The sequence below is a fragment of the Dama dama genome, chromosome 21, assembly GCF_033118175.1.
Source record: "Dama dama isolate Ldn47 chromosome 21, ASM3311817v1, whole genome shotgun sequence".
Classification (NCBI taxonomy): domain Eukaryota; kingdom Metazoa; phylum Chordata; class Mammalia; order Artiodactyla; family Cervidae; genus Dama; species Dama dama.
In genome coordinates, this window is record NC_083701.1 from 24,518,151 (window position 1) to 24,540,652 (window position 22,502).

General features: G+C 41.8%; 1 protein-coding gene across 5 annotated transcripts in view; it reads left to right on the plus strand.

The window, feature by feature from the left end:
• Positions 1-22,502, plus strand: part of FAM110B (family with sequence similarity 110 member B) — a 138,975-nt gene that overhangs the window by 20,997 nt on the left and 95,476 nt on the right. The window contains exons 2-3 of one of the 5 annotated variants that reach the window (XM_061123346.1): positions 6,101-6,227; positions 14,205-14,300. The gene's annotated coding sequence lies outside the window, so the exon portion shown is untranslated. Of the gene's footprint in view, positions 1-6,100; positions 6,228-9,022; positions 9,042-14,003; positions 14,081-14,204; positions 14,301-22,502 lie in introns of those variants that run through there. The other 4 variants (XM_061123348.1, XM_061123350.1, XM_061123349.1 and 1 more) reach the window with 4 other exon arrangements.

Below are 22,502 nucleotides of genomic sequence, written 5' to 3' on the forward strand. Positions count from 1 at the left end.
CTCTCACTGTTTGCAGATGACATGATCCTCTACATAGAAAACCCTAAAGACTCTTCCAGAAAATTACTAGAGCTAATCAATGAATATAGTAAAGTTGCAGGATATAAAATTAACACACAGAAATCCCTTGCATTCCTATATACTAACAATGAAAAAACAGAAAGAGAAATTAAGGAAACAATACCATTCACCATTGCAACAAAAAGAATAAAATACTTAGGAGTATATCTACCTAAAGAAACAAAAGACCTATACATAGAAAACTATAAAACACTGATGAAAGAAATCAAAGAGGACACAAACAGATGGAGAAACATACCGTGTTCATGGATTGGAAGAATCAATATTGTCAAAATGGCTATTCTACCCAAAGCAATCTATAGATTCAATGCAATCCCTATCAAGCTACCAATGGTATTTTTCACAGAACTAGACCAAAGAATTTCACAATTTGTATGGAAATACAAAAAACCTCAAATAGCCAAAGCAATCTTGAGAAAGAAGAATGGAACTGGAGAAATCAACCTGCCTGACTTCAGGCTCTACTACAAAGCCACAGTCATCAAGACAGTATGGTACTGGCACAAAGACAGAAATATAGATCAATGGAACAGAATAGAAAGCCCAGAGATAAATCCAGATACCTTTTTAAAGAATATTTTGTTTCACTTCTTGGGAGTGCAAGCTTTTTCTTCCTGATGGAGATCAGGGTAGAGTAAGAAGTGGACCTTCAGATCTCTCAGAATGGAGCTAAAGTCTGAGTTACACTTGTAACTTTTAAAAATAAATCTTTACAAAGATACTTTTAAAAACATTTATCCCCACATTTATCTTTTCTGTGCTCTTTATCCCTTCCTGTATTTTTCAGTTTTTCCATTTGGTACTATTTCCCTTCAACCTGAAGGACTTTCTCAGTCATTTAGTGCAATTTGGGTCTGCTAGGAACAGAGTGTTCAGCTTTCGTTTAACTGGAGACTTCTTTCATTTGCCTCCATTTTTGAGGGATAATTTTGCCACATATAGGATTCTAGATTGGCAGCATTATTTTTCCTCTTAGCACTTTAGCTATGCTATTCCATTCCTTGTTTTTTAAAGATTTTTTTTTTTTTGATGTGAACAATTTTTGAAGTCTCTATTGAATTTGTTACAATACTTCTTCTGTTTTATATTTTGGTTTTTTTGGCCATGAGGCATGTGGGATCTTATTTCCCTGACCAGGGATCAAATCCACAACCTTGCTTTGGAAGGTGAAGTCCTACCCACGGGACCACCTGGCAAGTCCCTCTGCTGTTCCACTCTGTTTCCCTGGGCCCTGATGAGAAGTTGAGCATCATTATTTTTGTTCTGCCATGTGTCTTTTCTTTTCTCCTTGCTTTTTAAAAGTTGTTTCTATGTTTTAATTTTAACAGTTAGACTATCATATAGATGGGTCTAGTTTTCCTGGTATTTACCTGTTTGGGATTTATTGAGCTGCTTGGGTTGGTGGGATGACTTTTTCAAATTTGGCACATTTTATTCATATTTCTTCAAATATTTTAATCTTATTGTTCTCTTTTCTCTTCTCTAATTGCTGTACTTGTTATCTCAGTAAATGACACTAATTCTCAAATCACTGATACTTAGTTCTTTTTTTCCTGTTCTTTTTCTCTGTTTAATTTGGAGAATGTAAGTTTACTGACCTGTTCTTTTGCAGTGTCCAATTAGCAAGCCCACTCAGTAAATTTATTTCAAATCTTGTATTTTTAGCCCTAGATTTTTATTTAGTTCTATTTTAGAGTTTCTATTCTGTCATAAAATAACCAATCTCTTCTTCCATTATATACTTATTTTCCTATAAATTCTTTAACATATTTATTATAGTTAAATCCCCAACTACTCATTTCATCAATGGAGTAGAGATTCTCTTTTTCTTAATTGTTCATTCTTAATTATGGATCACAGTTTCCTATTTCTTTATATATTTTGTAATTTAAAAAATTGTATTCCAGGAGTCATGAATAAAATAGTAGACTGAAGTATAATATTTTATTTGTTTCACTTCCTGGAGAGTGCAAGCTCCTCCTTTTTTTAATATTAATTTTTGTTGGAGTATAGTTGCTTTTCTTTTTTTTTTTTTTCAGTGGGTTTTGTCATACATTGACATGAATCAGCAATAAATTTACACGTATTCCCCATCCCAATCCCCGCTCCCACCTCCCTCTCCACCCAATTCCTCTGGGTCTTCCCAGTGCACCAGGCCCGAGCACTTATCTCATGCATCCCACCTGGGCTGGTGATCTGTTTCACCATAGATAGTATACATGCTGTTCTTTCAAAACATCCCACCCTCACCTTCTCCCACAGAGTTCAAAAGTCTGTTCTGTACTTCTGTGTCTCTTTTTCTGTTTTGCATAAAGGGTTGTTGTTACCATCTTTTTAAATTCCATATATATGTGTTAGTATGCTGTAATGTTCTTTATCTTTCTGGCTTACTTCACTCTGTATAATGGGCTCCAGTTTCATCCATCTCATTAGAACTGGTTCAAATGAATTCTTTTTAATGGCTGAGTAATATTCCATGGTGTATATGTACCACAGCTTCCTTATCCATTCATCTGCTGATGGGCATCTAGGTTGCTTCCATGTCCTGGCTATTATAAACAGTGCTGCGATGAACATTGGGGTGCATGTGTCTCTTTCAGATCTGGTTTCCTCAGTGTGTATGCCCAGAAGTGGGATTGCTGGGTCATATGGCAGTTCTATTTCCAGTTTTTTAAGAAATCTCCACACTTTTCTCCATAGCGGCTGTACTAGTTTGCATTCCCACCAACAGTGTAAAAGGGTTCCCTTTTCTCCACACCCTCTCCAGCATTTATTGCTTGTAGACTTTTGGATAGCAGCCATCCTGACTGGTGTGTAATGGTACCTCATTGTGGTTTTGATTTGCATTTCTCTGATAATGAGTGATGTTGAGCATCTTTTCATGTGTTTGTTAGCCATCTGTATGTCTTCTTTGGAGAAATGTCTGTTTAGAAAGTTGCTTTTCAATGTTGTGTTAGTTTCTGTTGTACAGCAAAGTGACTCAGCCACAGATATACATATATCCCCTCTTCCTTGGAATTCCTTCCTATTAAGGTCACCATACAGCATTTAGTAGAGTTCTCTGTCCTTATAGCAGGTTCTCATTAGTTATCTATTTTATACATAGTATCAATAGTGTGTGTGTGTGTGTGTATGTGTGTGTGTGTGTGTGTGTGTGCATGCTCAGTTGTGTCCAACTCTTTGTGGCCCTGTGGACTATAGCCTGCCAGGCTTTTCTGTCCATGGAATTTTCCAGGCAAGAATACTGGAGTGGGATGTCATTTCCTTCTTCCAGGGATCTTCCCAACCCAGGGATCAAACCCACATCTCCTGTGTCTCCTGCATTGGCAGGTGGATTCTTTACCACTGAGCAACCAGGGGAACCCATATATATGCATTTTTAAAGTAAATGCCTGAAACTGAGAAGTCAGTCAGTGGGTTCCCTTGCCCTCTGGCCCTGGATTGAGTGGAAAGCACTGGCAGGTGATCAGTGCCCAGTTGAGTGTATGAGCGACATTCTTCTTATTTTTCCTTTTCCCAAGACTGGAATCTGTGATACCTGTGCTATTCAAATGAGCCACTGCTGGTTACTGATACCTGCCAACAGAACAAGATATCTGAAAGGGAATAAAAAGTAAAATCAAGCATTGTTCTCTCGGACTTGCCCTGAGACAAACTCCTTTTCCTTTATGAAACTGACTAATCAAATGTAGGTCAGAGAACAGTAAGAGTTAAAGATTCAGAGATAAAGTGCATTCATAGCTTTGTGGTTGCTTTGAGGGGCTCCCCAGACAGTAAAAAATAGAATAGATCTATTTATCATAGGTCTGAGGACTGTGAAGTCCAAGGTCAAGGTATAGGCAGGTTCCATGTACCGTGAGGGCTAGGTTCTATTCATGACAACACTCTTCTTGTTTCTGAGTTCTTGCTTGGCAGAAGGTGCAAGAAAGCTCTCTGGAGTCTCTTTTATAAGGGCATGAATCCTGTTCTTGAGGGCCCCGTCCTTGTGACCTAACCACCTCCCAATACCATCACATTGGGGTTCAGGATTTCAACATATTAAGTTTGAGGGAAGATATTCAGTCCATTGCAATGGCATTCCTAGTACTAATGGTTGAAAGGTGTTTGGTTAGTTACCATCTTTCAGGTTCCAAATCACTGGTGTTAAATGTATTGCCATTTAATTCAAAACAACCCCAAGCAGAACTGAGGTCCAAATTTGGATGGTTTGACTGTAAAACAGACACCTTTAACCACCAAGCTATAAATACTACCTGGTTCAAAGACTTCTTTGATGATGAATCAATTTGCTTTTTATGTGTTATATTGTTTTATCAATCGCTTCTTGTTCAACCAGTAATATTTTATCTAACATCTACTTTATTGTGGACATTGATGTGAGAGTAGAACATGATAGACATAAAAGAATTCAGAGACTGTTTGTGAAACATGCAATTTAGCTGAAAAGTAAGGCTTACATAAAAGAGCCAAACAGCCAAAAAAAATGCTACAAAAGATCATACAGTAAATGCTCTGTTTTATGGAGCAAGCTATATTTCTTACCATGCAATTTAGTATTACCATTAAGAGAGCAGAACTGCCTTAAATGTAATGGAGCCATTAATTTGACGTTTACTCGTAGTGTCAATCTTTCCCTGCCAGTCCTTTATACTGACATTAATTTCCCAAAGCTCTGAAGATATTAATAGCCTACAGGAGCCATTGAATATAAAAAGTTAAGTCCTCCATGAAATTGCACCCTGACTTATTTTAGAGACATGCCACTAGCCTCGCTCATACCTCCCCTTGCTCATGTGCTAGGGGGACAGCATCGACAGTTTCAGGGGTATACCAGAGAGAGAGAGCTTTCTGCAGGGCTGGTGATGCTTGTCTTTCTGGAGGTGGCCAGTGCAGTCAGGTTCTTTCTGTTGTAAACACAGTGATGTATATTTTTTTGTTGTTTATTAGTCACTAAGTTGTGTCCGACTCCTGTGAACCCATGGACTGTTGCCTACCAGGCTTCTCTGTCCATGAGATTTCCGAGGCAAGAATACTGGAGTGGGTTGCCGTTTCCTCCTCCACGGGATCTTCCCTACTCAGGGATCAAACCCACATCTTCTGCATCGGCAGGTGTGTTTTTTACCATTGGGTCACTAGGAAGCCCAATGTATATTTAGCCCCTCCATTTTTGTGGCCTTGCTGAGTGAGAAGCACCTGGCTGTACATTTCCATCCTGAAGGCCATTTTCCTGTGACTTGAAAAGTAAGAAGTGCCCAGTAGACACCTGCTACCCCCTGAATGAAACCAGAGGACATGGTGCTGAGTGGAGTAAGCCAGTCAGAAAAGGACCTCCACTGCATCCTCCTGCTTACAGGAAGTACTTAGAGGAGTCAGATTCCTAGAAAGAGAGAGAGAAAGTAGAGTAGTGGTTGCTAGGGACAGGGGAGAGAGGGACTATCCTGGTAGCTCAGATGGTAAAGAATCTCCTGCAGTGCAGGAGACCAGGTTCCATCCCTGGGCCAGGAAGATCTCCTGGAGAAGGAAATGACAACCCAGTCTAGTATTCTTGCCTGGAGAATCCCATGGACAGAGGAGCCTGGCGGGCTATACTGTTCATGGGGTTGCAAAGAGTCGGTCACGACTAAGCACATACACAGGGAGAGAGGGGAATGGATGTTAATACTTAATGGGTACAGAATTTCAGTTTTTTGAGATGAAGCAGTCTGGAAATGTTTGGTGGTGATGGTCACATAACAGTGCAAAGGTACCTAATGTCACTGAACCATATCTTTAAAAACAGTTACAATTGTAAATTCTGTGTTGTACGTATTTTCCCACAATTAAAAAAGTGTAAAAATATAAAACATGATGCCTCAATAAAGCTTGTGTTTAAGTGTTAACAAAAAAGTGCCCAGTAGATTATATTACATTTTATTAACATCATGCTGAATTTTTGTAGAGGACAGAAAATACCAGTGTTGTTGGCACTTTTCTCCACATGCTTATTAATGGGATGAATAGCTTTCTTTTTTTTTTTTAGAAGAAGCTGAAAGTAGAGATCTATTGGCCTGAAATCATTGCCACCTGCTCTGGAAAGCCCTTGGAGGAGACTCCAGTTATATTTCTCACCTAGTCCGGAGAGCCCAAACCTCAGGGCTATGAAACAGGTCTGTTCTCCTAAGGATCAAAAAAAAAAATAATGTGGGAAAACTGTGCCCACATTCTCAATGAACATAAAGAGTGTGTGCCTTTCAAACAACTTAAGTGATTCCTGGAGCTCCTGTAGTCCAACATTGACTATATCATGTAGACTAATGTTTTAAGGGAAAAAAAAGAGGAGATTTGAATCTCATCAACACTATCTCTTACTTGGTATTTATAGATGCCCAGGAGGATGGAAGTTTGCCAGTTTATAATCAAAGCAGAAAACAGAAATTTGTTGACATAATTTCTTGGCATGATATACTAGGATTATTTAAATAGTATTACATAATTTCTATTTTTGGTTTTCAAGGAACATAGTGACTTATTTAATAGATAGTCATTTAAAAATTATAATTTATAGAAGTAGAATTATCATATGACCCAGTAATTCCACTTCTGAGTGTATACCCAGAAGAATCCAAAGCAAGGTCTAGAAGAGATCTTTGTTTCAATACACCCATGTTCATAGCTACAGTATTCACAACTGCTAAAATGTGGAGGCAATTCGTGTCCATCAGATGATGAATGACTAATCAGAATGTGGTTAATACACAATGCAGTACTATTTAGTCTTAAAAAGGGAAGAAATTCTGACATATGCTACAACATGGATGAACCTTGAGGACATTATGCTAATTGGAATAAGCCCATCACAAAAAGACATACAGTATGATTCCAGTCATGTGAAATACCCAGGCAAATCATGGAGACAGAAATTAGAATGGTGGTTGCCAGGGGCTGGGGAAGGGGGAATGGGGAATTATTGTTTAATGGGTCTGGAGTTACAGTTCTACAAGATAAAAAGTGTTCTGGAGATGAATGGTGGTGATGTGTACAACATTGTGATGTATTTAATACCACTGAACTGTACACTTAAAGACAGTTAAGAGGGCAAATTTTATGTATTGTGTAGTTTACCATAGTAGAAAAAATGAAAGAAAATTTATCAGCTTCCAGAAAAGATAAATGCTTTCTATCTTAGGTTTTAATGGGTTCCTTATCCCTATTTTTTTTTCTTGACAGAAATATTTTTCATAATGTAGGTTAGCAAGAGATTTTGCACATAAAAATTTGAGTAACTACAAAATACATGTTTTCTACAATAGGTTCTGCTGGATGAAGAAGTACAGAGTAATTTGTGGGGTTTTTTTTCAGTGTTTTGAGGAACCTTCACATTGTTTTCCACAGTGGCTGAACCAGTTTACATTCCCACCAGCAGTGTACAAGTCTTTCTTTTTCTCTACATCCTCAGCAACTTTTGTTATTTATGGTCTGTTTGATGACGGTCATTCTGACAGGTGTGGGGTAATAGCTTATTGTGGTCTTGCTTTGTCTCTCCCTGATGGTTAGTGATGGTGAGCACCTTTCCATGTGCCTGTCGGCTATCTGTGTGTCTTCTTTGGAAAAATACTTATTCACGTCCTCTGCCCACTGTTTAATTGTGTTGTTTGTTATTTTGATACTGAGATGTGTGAACTCCTTATGTATTTTAGATATTAACCCCTTATCAGATGTATCATTTGCAAATATTATCTCCTATTCAGGAAGTTGTCTTTTTGTTTTGTCGATGGTTTGCTTTGCTGTGCAAAAGCGTTTAAATTTAATTAGGCCCCAGTTGTTTATTTTTGCTTTTATTTCCTTTGCCGGAGGAGACAGATACAAGAAAATATTGCTACAAGTCATGTCAAAGAGTGTTTTGTTTTCATTGTCTTCCAGGAGTTTTATGGTTTCCGATCTTATATTTAGGTCTTTAATCCAATTTGAGTTTATTTTTGTAAATCAAGTGAGATTGTAAATACAGTGACTTTGGAAGAACCGTGTTGACCAAAAAGAAAATCTCTCTTAGTTTATTTTGGATTTGGGAAATCTCTGGTGTTGTACAAGTTTAAAATTTTTGAAGGAAGGAAGCTCCTCTGTTCCTTCTTTCCAGATTAGCATATTAGTCCCACAGAATATGTCAAGGTCATTCTGGTTTATATTCACGTTTATGCTAATAACCTTCCCACCCATCTCGGCTGGTGCTTAGTCAGGGAAACACTATAAACTCTATTTGTTTTGTTATTTTATTAACCTCTTCTAAATGAGCTATTATTTCCAGCTGTGTGTGTTAGTCACTCAGTTGTGTCCAACTCTTCCTGACCCCATACACTGTGCCTGCCAGGCTCCCCTGTCCGCGGAATTCTCCAGGCAAGAATACTGGATTGGGTAGCCTTTTCCTTCTCCAGGAGAGCTTCCCAGCCCAGGGATAAAACCTGGGTCTCCCACATTGCACTTTCCCTCTGAGCCACCAGGGAAGTCCATTTCCAGCTACTGATTCAGAATCATTAAAACCCTGGAAAATGACAATGTATGATATTGGATTGCAAGCAATTAATAACTGTACTAGGTTTAAAAAATGTATTTGTATAATAAGCTGTGTGTCAGAGTACCATTTTGAAGAGTGTTAAGAATGAACAGTTGAGATGGGCAACATGTTTTTTAATATATTATTTGAAACTAGGTGCATTTATCTTTAAAAATATTTTTGTGACGTTGACATTAGACGAAGTATTTTACAGGTTTTCCATTGTGACATTCTTTAGAAAATTCTATCTTGGATATTTGTGGGTTTGCTAAGTATTACTATTATGTAGAGAATCAATGAACAGAACACATCTGAGTGAATTTAATGAAACTTTTCATATGCTTCTTTCTTTGTCAAGTCTAGAGAAATAGATCTATTTCAACTCAGTCCAAAGAAATTAATTGTTGGAACACATGAAAGCCTTCTTTTTAAGGTGAGTTCACAGCCTGTGAGGAGCCTGACAGTGAGGTGATTATGATCTTTTTAGTTTGAACCTCAAGAAGATGTCTCTAGCTGTGTGATCCTGCCTTTTGGGAAATACAAGTTAATTTTCCAGAATGTTTGGAAATCAGTGATTCATAATCCAGTCACTCCTGTGTGCCTGGCATCTTCACATGTTTTTACTGAAACGTCTTACTCCAAAGTAGGGACTGTCTCCATTTGTTGATGAAAAGTAGGCAGAAGGAGGTGGCTCAGCTACCAGGCCCTGTCCAGTGAGTGAATGCCTCTTTAGCTACTTCCTTTGCGATCCATTGGCATTTAATCTTCGAGATGACCTGTGAGGTCCTGGCTGTAGTTATCTCCATCTCCAGACCAGGAAATCTGGCCTCTGAGAGGTTTACTCACTCAAGGTCACATGGTTAGTGAAGGCGTGAAAGCAGGATTGAACTCAGCTGCTGGAAGAACATTCAAGAGTCTCCATCAGGTAAATATTTTGGTTCCACTGCTGTAGTCCAGCTTCGACTGCCTGGACTCCTTAGGGAGTCACCACCCTCATATTCTGTAGCTCCAAGGTGATGGGGCATTTGTCCTGACTTAGGGCTTCCGTGGCGGCTCAGACAGTAAAGAATCTGCCTGCAGGAGAGACGCAGGTTCAATCCCTGGGTTGGGAAGATCTCTGGAGAAGGGAATGGCAACCTACTCCAGTATTCTTGCCTGGAGAATCCCTATGGACAGAGGAGCCTGGTGGGCTACAGTCCATGGTGTCGCAAAGAGTCGGACACGACTGAGTCACTAACACCCCCAACCCCATACAAACACATTGTATGAGACGCCCAGTTGCTCCGTATCCATGCAAAACACTTGATGTTTTTATCCTTGTGACTTTAGCCATTCTCCTGAGTATACGGCAGCATCTCATTGAGGTTTTAGTTTGCATTTCCTGCTAATTATGTAGCAGAGCTCTTGTGCTTCCTTGGCGTTGGTTTTCTTCATTGAAAATTTGTGTTCAGATCCCGTCTATTTTTTGGGTTGTGCTGGATCTTCGTTGCTACATCTGTGCTTTCTTTGGTGGTGGAGAGGAGCTGTGGGCCTCTCACTGTAGAGCCTTCTCTTGTTGAAGGAGCATGGGCTCTGGAGTGTGAGGGCTTCAGTAGTTGTGGCTTACAGGCTTAATTGCCCAGAGGCATATGGGATCTTAGTTCCTGACCAGGAATGGAACCCATGTCCCCTGCACTGGGGACATGTCCCCATGTCCCCTCCCCATTGGGAGGTGGATTCTTACCACAGAGGACTTACCAGGAAAGTTCTCTGCCTTTTTTTTTTTTTTAATGTTGTTGTCTTTCTCTGAGTTTTAATACCATTAATGAGGTAATGTGGAGAGTTATAAAGGAAGTATTTTGTTGCTGACATATTTTCAGGAAAGGAATCTCTTTAATGGATATTTTGTTTCCTATACCATTTTTTTTTTCTTTTTGGGACATGTATAGCAGGAACTGCCTGTCATCTCTTGGTTTGTTTTAATTTACCTTGCTTTGCTAAATCTACTTTTTACTGACTCTGTCAACTCATAATCTCTGGGAAAACGACTTGTGAAGGTACTAATTACACCTCTAAACACACACACACACACACACACACACACACACACACACATATCCATCCGTCACAGGCAAACCTTGACTCCCCTACCACTGTGAGGGCACCCTAGTGATCCCAGTGGACACTCTGCAGTGGGCACGACATCCTCTCCTGCTTTCTGGTCCCCCTGCACCCACCGCTGTTCAGTGTAAATTACTGGGGAGTCAACAAGTGACAGTTGGTGATGATAAGCTGCTGACCTGGGTAGGTTAAGTGTTCTTGAATGACTCCAGTGTTAGAGAACAAGAGATCTTCTAAACTGATGGATGGAGTAGTAAATTTGAAATCCTTACTTTAAAAACTGCTTCTGTAAGCTTTAGAATACCAAGGTTTTGCTTGATAGCTAGCTATAAAATCTACTTGGAAAAAAGTATTGTAGCGAAGCTGTGATTGTGATTTGGCTATGAGTTGTTGTTGTTGTTGTTCGATCTCTAAGTCGTGTCTTACTTTTTGTGACCCCATGAACTGCAGCACACCAGGTTGCCCTGTCCTCCATCTCCCAGAGCGTATCATACAAGCATCTCATCCTCTGTTCCCTCTTTCTCTTCCTGCCCTCAATCTTTCCCAGCATCAGGGTCTTTTCCAGTGAGTCAGCTCTTCACATCAGGTGGCCAAAGTATTGGAGCTTCAGCTTCAACATCAGTCCTTCTGATGAATATTCAGGGTTGATTTCCTTTAGGATGGACTGATTTGATCTCTTTGCAGTCCAAGGGACTATGAATAAGACAGGGTAATTCTATTTTTATTTTGTAAAATAATTAAATTAATTATTTTTGACTGTGCTCAGTCTCTGTGGCCGCGTATGGGGTTTCTCTAGTTGGGGTGAGCAGAGGCTACTCTCAAGGTGTGGCCCGCAGGCTTAGTTTCCTTGCGGCATGTGGGGTCTTCCTGGACCACAGATCAAACCTGTATCCATGTCCCCTGCGTTGCCAGATGGATTCTTAACCACTGGACCACCAAGGAAGTCCAATAATTCTGTTTTTAGAGTAGATGTTTCTAGGATAGACAACCTAAGAGTATTTTGTGGCCTTTAGTGGTTGTTGTATCTGTGGGCCAAAGGCAGAATATGTTCTTCATCATTGTGAGCCATGTTTTGTATTAATATGGGATTTCCTGGTAGCTCAAACAGTAAAGAATCCGCCTGTCAATGCAGGAGACAGGGGTTTCTATCCCTGGATTGGGAGGATCCCCTGAAGAAGAAAATGGCAACCCACTCCAGTATTCTTGCCTGGGATATCCTATGAACAGTGGAGCTTGGCAGGCTACAGTCCATGTGGTCTCAAAGAGTCGTATATGACTGAGCAACTAACACTTGTATTAATATAGTTGAGTTGATTCATCAAGAGGTGTCCATGCTGTGTAGGATAATGAATGAGTAGAAAAGCTGATGAAAGTGTGAGCTCATGAGGGGTTGCTTTTGAAATTTATGATCTCTAGAGCACTGGATTGGCACCTAGCGGATCTGAGATCTAGGACCAGCTTTGCTGTGTGACTTTGGAGAGGTCACTTGGCCACTCTGGGCTTTCCTCTGCTCTGAAATGAGTCAGTTGAAAGACTTGTGGTGTGGATTATTTTTATTACAATGGTTTTGAGGTCACTTGGCAACTTTGAAAATAAATCCAATCTTGAAGTTCTTCATCTGTGGTGTTATTCCTCATTCCAGTCATAATTGCATGGCTTTTCTGTCTTTATTGCTTTCTCTTTGTTACTCTTTATTACCTTCTGTCTTCCAAAGTAAGAAAAGGAAAAGGTAAAAATAATGATAAAGATGAAAAGGAATTTTTGATACAATATTAGAGCAAAACAAAAGCCTGTTTTTGAAATAGTAAAATGCAAAACTTTTTACTTTGTTATTGTGGGTCACAGTCAATTCAAATTGGGCCCAAAGGTGTTTTGGATTAAAATTTCTCTAATGTCCTCATAAATGTTTATGATTTTATTCATTTGAATTTTTGGTGTCCCTTATATTTCAGCAAGCAAATAAAATAAAATCTTAAACTGCAGGCAGTAAGCAATCAAAAAGAGCCCGTAGAACTTGGAGTTTATGTTTCTATGTTAATTTAGTGCTAATTCTGACTTTATGTTCTTGTTGAACATTGTTGGGTAGTGAGACAAAGGGAAAGTAGATTATTTTGAAAGTTTTGAATGTGAGAGTGGGAATTATCAGTGTTAGTTATTGAAATAGACATTTTCAGGCTTGCTTTTTACTTTTTTTGAAGCTATTCAAAATCTAGGTCAAGATTTGCAGCCTTACTCATGAACTCCTGGCACATTGTTCACTACATATTGCTCCAGAAAGGAACTAATGATGGTGGGGAAACTGGCGTCTACCTTAATGAAGTGGTTCTCAGGCATCACCTGTTGAAGTCCCAAGTGCCCCCTTAAAAAATCATACTGTTGATTACTCCTGTACCCGTGCAAAACATGGAATAAATTTCAATAAAAAAAGGTGTCTATGACAGAGCATCTTCCTTCCCTGTTGCCTGGCTCCCATTGTCAAGTAAACAAAAATGTCATTATCTGGGCTGACGGCACCAGACGAAAGCAGATGCTAGAGGAAAAGATGGTTAAGTTTTCCATCACATTTTCTTGAGCTGCTAGATGTCCACATAACAATCACTTTCATGATTCATCCAAGTGTCTCCAAATAGAGTAAGAACATTTACAGAAATGGCAACCAACTCCATGTATTCTTGCGTGGGAAATCCCATGGACAGAGGAGGCTGGCGGGCTATAGTCCATGGGGTTGCAAAAGAGTCAGACACAACTTAGTGATTAAACAACAGACCTAAGAACATGACTTTTCTCCAAAAAGCCTGTTTCTTTCTGCGTTTGTAAAGTGGAGTCACATTGTTTCTGGACCTGAGTATGTGCCCAGTCATTGTTAATTATTTCCTTCCTAAAAATGAAATACTCAAAAATTGGGGTAGTGTCGCCTCCAAGAGCTGACCTTGCATCAGGAGAATAAAGAAAACCCAGGACAATGAGGCACGTGTTTGTGAGCTCTGGTAGGAACTGCGTTTGGAGGACAAGATAAGAGAAAATGCTGACTTGTAATATTTTTTTCCCTTGCAAACATTAACAAAGTTTCTGCAGTGCAAGCAACATATCCCTCTTCTCCCCAGTTATGCAGTTTCTTGTGAGGAGGCGACATCATTTCCTGCTTGGTTTTGTGAATTATAAGGATGCTGTGTCCTGCTGGGGATGCTGGGCTTGGAATGAGGCAGAGAGAGGCTCACAGGGGTCAATCGCCAGGCTAGTGGCAGCCCACAGGCTCTTTAAGTTGTTTTCCATTAAGGGCACAAGCAAAGCCCGCCTTATAGTTGACTTTTGTCTTTTTCCCAAATCGAGCAACTCTGTAAAAAAGAGCCTTTGGACCCAGATTTTTCCCAGGTAGATTAGGAAATACACACTCTTTGTTACACAGTGAAAATTAGTTTCTCTTTAATGATACTTGAAAAACTAATCACTTTTCTTCTCTAGAATAATCATAATCATCTCTGCTCTTTTATTTTAGCTGTCTCCAACTGGACATCCAGGGCGCCTCTCCTGTTCTTTCTGACTCTTGAATTGGAAGCTAACAAGACTCTGCAGCCTGGAAAGGAAGTAAAAGGTAATACATGTTAAAAACTGTGTTATTAAATTCATGTGTACATCTGATAATCATAAAGTAATGGCAGCTCCTTATTTGTTGAGTGGAATTTGGGTGTCCTTCTCTGTTTTCCCACCACCTCCTCCTGTCCCTCCCCCCTCACCACCCCCGCCCACCACCACCCAATCCCTCCTGGTCTTCTCTCTCTGTCTCCTCCTTCCCTTCTCCTTCCTCTCTCTTCTTCACACACATTCACTCAACAAACGGGTGCATGGAGTCTGTCCTGTAGGGTCACTGGAAGGAATGGGGGGACAGCCTCTGAAAAGGACCTCCCCCCCAGCTCTGTGCCGGGTCTGAGTGAGAGGCAGTCCTTGCTTCTGGCTGTCCCCAGAGCACTCCCTCGCCAACCACCCGGGCCTTGAAAGGTGTGCGCTTCCCCGGCTCTCTTTGAGGTTGCCTGGGTGTTGCTTACAGTGGCTTTTTCTGCAAACTCTCGGGCTGTTTGAGGCTCAGTCCCTCGTGGAGATGAAGAAAGTAGCATCAGTGGACTGTCAGCTGACAGATGAATTTGTAAGCACTCTCACTTGGTGTGAGACCTGGTATATTTTTTCCAGTCACTAACAGAGCATGTGTCATGCAAAAAGTTTAAATGACCCTGGTCCATAACATAGAATGTGACTGGTCTCTCCCAAAGTCTGGAGATAACACCTGCTAAATTTGGGTGCACACACTTTAATCGCTTTCCTCTCTGCATAGACTGATGTTGTTAGGGAACGTGCTTCGTCTGTAATAAGTGCCCTAATCCAACAGGGTAAGATTCTGTGGGAAAAGGTGGTTTCATAATTTCTGCTGATCACCAGGCCTTGTTTCTTCCTTGTGCGTGGTCCTTGCTAATGCAGATGGCAGGTTCTGTGAGCTGGGCACCATGGCTGCTCCCTTGCGCCTGTTCATTCTGGTGGCTTCTGCCCTCATTTAGCAGCCAAGCTGCTGTTTACCCACTCCTCTTGCCTTGATAATGCATTAGTCATACCAGGATTCCGGGGAGAACCTGGACTCAGGTACTGCCAGCCAGGGTGAGCATCCTTGTCCCGGATGCTGGGTGGGAACGGCGAGCCCCTCCCTTGGCTGAAATCCTCGTTTGTGGTACACCCCCACCAGCCAGCCTGGCTCTGGAGGCGTCGTTGCATCTCTGTTTGGCGCCTCTGCCTGTCCTTAAGGAGCCAGCCATCTCCCTCCTGCTGGGACTGCCCTCATCTGACTTTCTCCCTCCCTCCTAGAGGGCAGGGGCCTCATCTCGCTTCCGAGACACCCAGCTCCTGCCTCCTTCTTCAGCCTCAGTCGCCTTCTCAAATACCCTCTGACTCTGCCCCATCCCCACTTGATGCCCCCCTCAACTGAATATTCGAAAGCAACTGGCCACGATTCCGTAGCCCTTGGTCCACTGTTCTCCCAGGTGTCTGTCTGTCTGTCTCCATGCGTTGTCAGCAGCTGAGGGGGTCCCTGGCCTGTTCAGCTCAGTGACCAAGAGAGCCCGTTGTGGTCTGGCACCTGGTTGGCTGTAGGAAATAAGCGATTGATGAGTGTTGGGTGGACATTGGGCATTGTCCCTACCCGGGCTCTTTATCCTGGGATGTGGGCACTGCCGGTATCCTCTGGGATGCCGTGTACGCTGGTCAGATGCTCCAGGGACCGTGGAGCAGTGCCAGCTTTGAGGCAGGGCATATTTTCCTGACTGTGAGTTCTTCTAGGAAACTTGAGATGGTCCCCAGTTAGATTTATGAGTTGGCTTGTGGGTGGGTGGGCTCCAGCTCTGGGCAGCCCAGCCCTGGTTCCCTCCCATTTGCTGTTGGAGCTCTTCTCATAGGTGGGCAGAGCCAGAACTTCCTGGGGCTGGTGGCTTTGGTGACAGTGGGCTCTGGATCAGCATCTGGACTCAGCCACGTGCGATGTGCATGATGTTGGAAAGCTGTTCACTTTCTGTGCCTCAGTTTCTTCACCTGTCACATCAGGATACAGGCAGTGCCCACATCATAGGCTCCTTGTGAGCATCGAAGGATTAGTTGCTGTGTAGGCTGGCACACGGGAGATGTTAATCCATGTTAAATCCATGTATAACCCATGTTAGAGCTTCTGTTGTATTGTCTTCTGCAGAACAGAGGTGATAATACCTATTTCTTGTGGTTACTGTAAGCATTAAATGAGGTGGTGCCCATGAAATGGGGCCTCCTAGGTGCCTCGGTGGTAGAGAATCTGCCTGCCGAGCAGGAGATGCAGATTTGATCCCTGGGTCAGGAAGATCTCCTGGAGAAGGAAACAGCAACCCACTCCAGTATTCTTCCCTGGAGAATCACATGGACAGGAGAGCCTGCTGGGCTACAGTCCATGCGGTCGCAAAGAGTCGGACAAGACTGAGAGACCGAACAATTATGCTGGCTGTTTTTTTTTTTTTTAATTTACATAACTTAAAAAATTCAACTTGGTTACATGGTTGCACATAAGTTATGATTTTACTTAAGCAAGTAAAAATAATACAGCTACTTAGAATTTGTAGCAGTGCCTTGGGAAAGTTTCTGCAAACCACAGAGAAGTTGAGTTGTTGCTCCAGACGGAGAGAGTGGGTTCATCCCCTGCAGAGGTGACCTTTGGTTTCAACTTGCATTGAGTTTCCTTCCTTATTTGCTTTTGGCATTGATCTGACCTGAGTACCACCTAAGAGCAAACCATTTAAGCAGGAATATGTTTCAATATTTAATGATACTCAGTTCTTCAAACCCTTTGCTGCCTAAGAATTTGTACTGAGTGACTTGTCTCTTTAGTATTCTGTAATATTCACTTAGATTTTCCTAGACTAGATTTCTGTGATTAATATCCAACCATACTTTTCCTTGGATTTCCCAGGTAGCACAGTGTTAAAGAATCTGCCTGCCAATACAGGAGCTGCAAGAGACTCAGGTTCGATCCCTGGGCTGGAAAGATCTCCTAGAGAAGGAAATGACAACACTCACTCCAGTGTTCTTGTCTGGGAAGTCCCATGGACAGAGGAGGGCCACGGTCCATGGGTCACAGTCCATGGGGTGGCAAAGAGTCAGACAAGACTGAACACACACTCTTACTTGTTTGTTTGTTTTTTGCCTTGTTTTATTGTTTAGTTAAAGGAGAAGAACAGCCGATGGTAGGTTTTTGGGCTTTGAGGATTTTTTGAGACTGTTAAGTTAGTTGATAGACCTCCTATGTATTCATGGCATAAAGGTACAGTATGTTAAAAAACATTTCTGGTTTGGTCTCTAATCCTAGACTCTGATTACCCTTCTTCAAAGCCTGTTATCTGCAGTAAATGATTCTAATTGGTACATATGTCAGTTTGTAAAAAAAACAAAACACAATACTTAGCACTTTTTCCAGTTTTTGTACACAAATGTATAATTTGGCTTTCCTTCTCTAAAGGAAAATTTGTGTCTTTTATGGACTTAAAATATTTCAAATTCAAGGTACACACTTCAGTCATAAAGATGAAGTTCCATTTTAAGGAGTGCTGTTTATAGTCTTCTAAATTTTTTTTCCTAGCATCTCTTTTCAATGAGTACTGTCTGGGGTGTGTTTTCTGACTTGTTTTCTGAGTTAATTGGAATTGGAAAGCAGACGTTTCTTTTTTCTCTTTCTCACTGTTGTTCAGGGCCACCAAGCCTTGTTATCTTTGTTTTTGTCCCCTGTGTCCACCCTGCAGTTTGCACGTCATTTCAGAGAACCTCTTCCTTCTTTGGTCTCTGCCTGAGCAGATAAGCATCACCAGAACATGACGCAAGCGGTGATGCAGGCTGTAGGGGACCCAGTGAATTCTAGATTGTTCTGACCTAGTAAGTCACCCAATGTGTGTTTCTTAGTCATCAAAAGGTCCTCGTAGGAGGATAATTGTACCTATTGAAAAAGCATGTCATTCTTCTCTCATGAGTAACTGCTGATGGCGTGTAAATGTGTCCTAGCCTTTTCTCACTTAATTTTTTTTCCTTAAATTTATTTTTAATTGGAGGATAATTGAGGCACAATGTTGTTAGTTTCTGCTGTAGAGCAGCATGAATCAGCCTGAAGTTTACGTATGTCCCTCCCTCTGGGGCCTTCCCCCACCCCTCCCCTCCCACCCCTCCAGGTCATCTCAGCTTTGAGCGGAGCTCCCTGTGCCATAGAGCAGCTTCCCACTTGCTGTCTGTTTTACATATGATAATATATATATGTTTAAGTGCTACTCTCTGAATTCATCCTACCTTCTCCTTCCCCCGCTGTGTCCACAAGTCCATTCTCTGTGTCTGCATCTATACCTGCCCTGCAAATAGGTTCATCAGTACCATTTTTCCAGATTCCATATATATGCGTTAATATATGATATTTGTTTTTCTTTCTCTGACTTACTTCATTTTGTATAATAGGCTTCTGGGTTTATCCACCTCAGTTCAACTGACTCAACTTCATTCTTTTTTATGGCTGAATAATTTTCTATTGTGTATATGTACCACAGCTTCTTTATCCATTCATCTGTCGATGGCCATCTAGGCTGCTTGCATGTCCTGGCTATTGTAAATAATGCTGCAGTGAATCTCAGTATTGCTCACCCTGGATCAGGAGCCACCATCACTCCCCGTCAATCCTAGGACATCATTGACGTCTGTGTTCTTGTCTTGGAACTGTGTTGTACTCTCCGTATGAAATCCTGAAATGTTTAAGATGGAGATGGTGCAAGTTTAATTCCTTATTTTACAGAGGTGAAAATTGAGACCTTTTGACAGTTACTTTCATTTAATATATTTATAAGAATTCAGCAAAGATATCCTTTTTCTATTATGAGAATATAGGTATTCTTCATGTAATGAAAACATTTACAGAAAGTACTAATAATTAGTGTATTAAATCATACTGAGAGACTTCCCCAGTGGTTCAGTAATTAAGACTTCACCTTCCAATGCAGGGGATGCAGGATCCATCCCTGATCAGGGAAGCTAAGATCCCACATGCCGAGTGGCCTAAAAACCAAAACATAAAATAGAAACAGTATTGTAAGAAACTCAGTAAAGACTTAAAAAAAATCATATTGAATGTGATCAGACTTTGGTACACTCCCCAGTAAAGGACAGCTGTGCTTCACCTGGGACTCTGGGAGCAGAACTGGTACCCAGGAGTGTCCTAAGTGGCCACGTGGTTGCATTTGCTCTTTAACAGTTCTCTTAACACATATGTCCTGGCATCCGTGGTACCATATGGGAAGGCAGGCCCCCTGCTCTTGAGAAGTGCACATATTACTGTCCCCAAAGCAAATTGATCTGTGTTCTGTGGCAATTTATTGACTGTCTCGCAAGCAAAAGCAGTTTGTTTTCCCCTGAGCATTTCATTTTACCAGTATCCAAAATAACACTCTTAAAGAGTGACTCATGTGCACACACTTAACAGACCAGACCAGGTGTTCCTGGGCTGTGGGTCCTCGAGGGTCTCTGCCAGATCAAGACCAGCATTTGGTAAGCTCAGTTTTAATGAGGCCATAAATGTCCACTTACAGCTTTTCCTTTCTCCATCATCCTTGTTTCAGCAACTTTGTCGGCATAGGGTTTATTAGTAAAATAAATTTTAGTGACAAAAAAGTGAAAGTCACTCAATTGTGTCTGACTCTTTGAGAACCCATGAACTATACAATCCATGGAGGCCAGAGTACTGGAGTAGGAAGCTGTTCCCTTCTCCAGGGGATCTTCCCAACCCAGAGATTGAACCCGGGTCTCCTGCATTGCGGGTGGATCCTCTACCAGCTGAGCCACCAGGGAAACCCTTTAGTGACAAATGCACATGCTTTTGTTTTGTTTTGTTTTGCTTTTAAAGAACGGTTTAGAAATGGGAAAATCTTTTTTCTAGGGCACAGCGTAATAATGTAACCACATGAAAAAAATACTAAGTGAAAATAGTCATTTTAGTAAAAAAAAAAACAGGACTACCCTTTTAATCTGAAGCATGGCACTGTTTCCCACTCTTCTCCTTTTTTGTCCTTTCCCCCATACTCAGAACGTCCTGTCATGATTAAGGATTTCGGTGTTCCCAGCACTTCATTGATGGTGACATTTCAACCACATGTTTGCAAGTGTTCTTTCAGGATACGGTGCCTCCTCCTCACCCATAGTGACTTGTCATTGTTCTTTTGCTTCTGCCTGTTTGGGGTCTTGGCGGGGCATGGTCCAAGGAAGTCCCAGCAGGTGTCTCATGAGCGCCAGGAAGGGGAGCTGAGGGCAGTACCCTGGGGGTGAAATTCACTCATCATGGTGGTCACCGGCTGTCACAAGCATGTGGCATCAGGGTTTTGGCGGAGGAAGGACAACACTGGCTGGTATGACCCGTCCGGTAAATGAGGACAATACTAAACCAGTGTATACACCACCACCACCCCCACCCCGCCTCAGTTTCAGTTGCAGGACTCCACAGTCCTTTTGTGACTTGACCACATGGTGGACAGCTAGCTTCTGCAGGAGGCCAGGGAGCAGCACTAAAGATTAAACTTATTTCCTGGCACCTGGGTCTGTCTCGTGTGGAATAAGCAGAGGTCGGCTTGAGTCTTTGGCAGGATTTGGCCTCAGATAAGCTGTGTAGTCTCCAAGCCTGTATTCCCTCACATTTGTCTTGAAGAGAGATTGCTTCCGATTTCTCTGTTTCCATAAGACCGTGTTTTTTTTAGTTTTAGATAAATGTTGAAAGTTTATTACAAATGTGTAAGAAATAGCTTCATGTAAATACAGCTCATTCCTAAGTTAATTTTTGTTGGAGTGTAACTGCTTTTCAGGGTTGTATCCATTTCTGCTGTACGGCAAAGTGAATCGGCTATAAAGACATCATTTCTGATTGGACTCACAATCAGGCAGTGAGTAAGAACAGGTAACGCTATTAGACTGAAAATAATGTTATTCCTACTTTTCAGGTACTGTACTCTTTGCTTGATCCAGGATATTACACTAATTCCGTTTATGATGAAGACATTTGAGAATCATAGATGTTCATTGATTTAAAAATAGAACATCTGCATTTTTATTAAGCTGTTGAAAAACAGGGTTTGGGTGCTTTCCCCTGCTTTTCTAGCTCAATGCAACAGTGATGGGAATTGTGGGTGAGATGTTGATGTCACTCAGAGATGATGCCGTGTGACCCTTTTTGGGGTTTGGCTGCCTTTTACACAGACTGTCTTGTACAGCATACCTGTTCGCTCCTGGCTCCTTCAGACTTTGGTTTACCTGGACTTCTTTATATACAGACTTAGGTTCTGCCCAGTGTAATCTCCCTGTATCATTTCATGTTTTAATTTATTTGTTTATTTTTGGCCGTGCTGGGTCTCCACTGCTATGCACAGGCTTTCTCTGTTTGCAGCGAGCCAGGGTTTCTCTTTGTTGTGGTGTGTGTGCTTCTCACTGAGCTGGTTTTTCTTGTTGCAGAGCACAGGCTCCAGGGTGTGAGGGCTTCGGTAGCTGTAGCTCCCGGGCTCTAGAACACAGGCTCAGCAGTTGTGGTGCATGGGCTTAGTTGCCCAGCATCATGTGGTATCTTCCCGGACCAGGGATCGAACCTGTGTCCCCTGCATTGGCAGGCAGATTCTTAAGCACTGGACCATCAGGGAAACCCTCCCCATATCATTTCTTAAGAGAGCAGGGCTAGTTCAGTGATGTTCACATAGACCCTGGAGAGCAGTCTAAGATGTGGGTGCTCTGGACAAGTTTGGAACAGCTGGACTTTGTGTGCAAGGCCTGTGTGCAGTTCTCTGGGCAGGACCACAACTTTCTCCTGCATTAGATGGAGGTGCTGGGGAAGATCTGCTTTCCTGTGGATGTTGTTTTCCATTATCTCAGAGCTGTAATCTGCATCCAAATCAGTTATCAACTCTCCCTGGACCCTTGTTGGGAATTTGAAGTAGATAAAAAGCACCTGCTCGTTAACAAGCCCGGCTCTTTTCTGATTTCTAGCTGTCCCACTTCACATTGTGGAAATAGCCTGGCTCCCTCGGGGCACTGGGCAGGGACACTGTTTGCACTGAAATGAGTGAGATGATTTTCCAAGGTGGGAGTGGAACACAGTGGGGATTGGTTGATATTTAAAGAACATGAATGAAAGCAGGAGGCCCCTCACCCGGGCGAGATGCCAGGGCTTTTTGACACTGATTCTCTTCTAAGATTTGAAGTCTTGTCGATGGCTGATTGTGTACACTGGGCTTGT